This window comes from Zingiber officinale, chromosome 5A (assembly GCF_018446385.1).
Source record: "Zingiber officinale cultivar Zhangliang chromosome 5A, Zo_v1.1, whole genome shotgun sequence".
In the NCBI taxonomy this organism is placed as follows: Eukaryota; Viridiplantae; Streptophyta; class Magnoliopsida; order Zingiberales; family Zingiberaceae; genus Zingiber; species Zingiber officinale.
Genome location: NC_055994.1, coordinates 106,394,272 through 106,397,725, shown reverse-complemented (window position 1 = coordinate 106,397,725; position 3,454 = coordinate 106,394,272). Strand labels below are relative to the sequence as shown.

At 35.6% G+C, this 3,454-nt stretch overlaps 1 long non-coding RNA gene across 1 annotated transcript; it reads right to left on the bottom strand.

Moving 5' to 3' along the window:
• Window positions 1-1,589: 1,589 nt before the first annotated feature.
• Window positions 1,590-2,031, bottom strand: LOC121983106. Its single transcript, XR_006112385.1, has 3 exons — window positions 1,973-2,031; window positions 1,738-1,839; window positions 1,590-1,633 (listed from the first exon to the last, which is right to left on the bottom strand). It is a non-coding gene; the product is annotated as an uncharacterized LOC121983106 (long non-coding RNA).
• Window positions 2,032-3,454: the final 1,423 nt, after the last annotated feature.

Below are 3,454 nucleotides of genomic sequence, written 5' to 3'. Positions count from 1 at the left end.
AAACTGAATATTATAAATATTGTTCTAATAAAATATTGTACAATGTCGGACAACAAGTAATGTATCATAAGTTATTGTGTCAGTCATGTTGATAAGTATCATGCCGTATTGAAATCTAAAAATTTTGGACACACTACAAAATACTTCAAGCTGAATTAATAATGTTTGTTATCCTTTTGTACCTTGTATTCATATAATACAATGTCAATTCTGTACATGGACACAAAGTTAGAAGTTACGGACACAGATCAAAGTTAGGTATATAGTTATGTTCTCTTCTTTTTTATCTCCTTCCTCTCTAACTCTACACCAACACCACATGATGAAACAAGAAATTGTATCATTTCAGTCAAAGTCTAAAACTTTAGCACGATTCCAAATTCTGAGCCTTGATATTATCACACATGCATATTTGCTACTAACCTTAATTTGACTTATGTTTTATCGAAAACTTCATGCCATCCATTCATCCCATCCACCTAAATCATCAATGTTCCAACAATTTTGGCACCATTATTTCCAAAATTTAGGTATACCAAACACTTGATTGGTCTAGGTAGTATTTGAACCAAAGGGAACATTGATCTTAGCTAATGCTAAGGATCAACAAAATAAAAGAACAATCACATCAAATGATTTCCCATTTTTTCTTTATCTAGAAATCACAAACTGAGAAATCTTTTTCTATCCATTTCCTCCAAATTATTTTCTAGCTCTTCTGGTAGCATTTTCCCTTCCTTGTAATAATCAATTTTAATGATAGGGTTTAATTAGAAGCAACATTTTGACAACTCAATAACAAGATTTACTTCTGGAAATCCACAATGTCTATGCTAATAACAAATGAATAATCATAAATATGATTTTTACCAAGCCAACTGCTCATATAGATATAAATCCTTCAGGTTAAATACTATATTGAATGACTTAGCTAATTGGTAACCAACTGCTAAAAATATATATATGAAGAGAATACCTTTTTCTTCTTCATCATAATTTTTGCTGCTGCCTGCAATCATGGTGAAATAAGTATTCATCATAAAAGATTGCAAGATAATAAGATATGAAAATGCATGCCTGTGTGCAAAGGTAGACACCAGTAAGATTCAGGTCAATGACTTCCTTCCATTGTGATTTTTTCATTCTCATCAACAGTGTGTCTCATGACAAGATGAACATAAGTATAATTCCAGACAACTGCATTGTTAACTAAAATGTCAACTGATCCCCAAGCATCTACTGCCTAAAAAAATTGCACATGTAATAAAATAAGTCAAAGATGAAATTGTAAGAAGCTAGATCTATGCAATCTTCATTACTAACAGTTTTGACCAATGGATTCCACATCCTCTTCTTTTGAAACATCTCCTCCATAAGTGAGAGCCTGACCTCCTGAAGTCTCAATCTGCATAAATCATTTTATAGTAAATGGGTAAATCATTTGATTTTTTTTTGTTACGAGAAAAAGCGTTATAGTAAATATGGGTAAAAATAGATAACAAAAGTAACATCATGAGCTGATGATAAAGTAACTTACCATCCTCGCTAGCAGTGGCATTGCCTAGATCACCAACATGTCAATTTTCATCTTCAGGAGCACCATGTAACTTTCCAGCAGGATTAAAATGAGGCCCTGCAGTATACAAGAGCATGAGTACATAATCAATAATTTAATCCTTTCAATCAGAAACTTGCAACTCAATAGATCGCCATGAAGGAAAAGGTAAATAATTTTACCAGTTGACATGCATCCATTGGTGGTGTTTCCAAGAGCATGCACATGGAAGCCATGAAGCCCAGGCTTGAGGCCAGTGATGGATCCGGTGACGGTGGTTGGACCTATCACAGAGATTTACATCCCAAAATTAGATCGGATCACAAATTCACAGAAAAATCAAAATGGTTGAAGTTGAAACCCTAGATCTGAAAGGAATTTAGCATTCCACAAGTAGTATTTCAAGAGATTTCTCACCATCTCCTTCTTGGACGAAGTAAATTGTGCCCTTAACACCCTCACTGTTACCCAAGACAGCAACAGCCTTCACCATTTCCTTAAGTGTTCTACACAGCAGACATCAAACACAAGGTTAAAGACATCATTAAATGTCTCAAAATAAGTAGCATCGCCACTAGATGAGAAATAATCGATCTCGTCTTCCAGATACAAAAAGAAAAGCAACTCAACAATCGCCAGACTAAACGCTAAAGAAATACCATCAAACTCGAGACGAAATCAGCTCTCGCTCCATCATAGATAGAGAACCCATCAAATCTCAGTAGAAAACTCCACTTTTTCTTCACCAAATCAAATCAAAGCAGTCGCATAAGTTAAAATCGAGAAAAAAAAAAGAGATAAAACCTAAGGATCGAAAACAAAACAACAATACGATGGAAGACAAATTTCAGATCGGAAAGTATACCTTTGATAAATGGATTAAAGGAAAAAAGAAATGAGATTTACCAGATGATCGAGCACCAAAACAACAACGGGGCAGAAATAAGAGATTCAAATTAAAGAAAACAAAAGCAAATATAAAGATAGAATTATGGAAGAAGAAAGGTGGTGAGGTTGGAAGGAAGAATAAAAAAGAAACACTGAAAAAGAGAAAGAGGTAGAAGAAGAGGTCAAAAGGGTGACCTTATTGAACCAGATCCCGTGGGCGGACTGGATTGCGTGGTGGAGGTCAGAAAACGGAGAGGTGGAGGCGAGCTCCTTGGCGAAACGCTTGCTACCGCAGCACCGTAGCATATCCTCCTCCGTCCACGAAAAAGATGCCATCTTTCGTAGATCTAGGAAGGGGAAGAGGGAGATGAGGCAAGGAGGAAAGTGGTGGTGGCGTCGCGACGGTATACGGTGGACGGCGCGATATAGGTTTAGGTTTGGAGGGAAGAGTGAAGTGTTGAAAATTTTGGCTAAGTATTGGTGGAAAAATTATATTATTTTATTTTGGTGCATAGACATCGAGTTTTAAAAAATCGCTGTTAAAATCGGTGTCTATTAACGAAAAAAAGGGCGCTCATAGACATCGGCTAAAAAACCGATGTCTATGAGCGAAAATCTGCGCTCATAGACACCGGTTTTTGGAAAAACCGGTGTAAAATACTCAAAGACATCGATTTTTGCTTAAAACTGTTGTTGTTCCACCAATGTCTATGAGGGTTTTTGTTGTAGTGTTTGCTAAAAGTCATCCAGAATGTATGAATGGTGATGAGTTACGGTGTTCGTGTAATCTTAAGAAATGTAGGAATAGAGCTTTTCGTGATGAGGATACCGTGAAGGTTCACATATGCAAAAATGGTTTTGTACCAAATTACTATAATTGGTATTGTCCACATAAGAAGAAGGATGGATCATTTGTTGATTCTCGATCTCAAACTCTCCATGTAAGATTATTAACTTTATTACATTTGTTCATTTCTATATTAATTAGTAGTCAGCAATACTAATTAAATT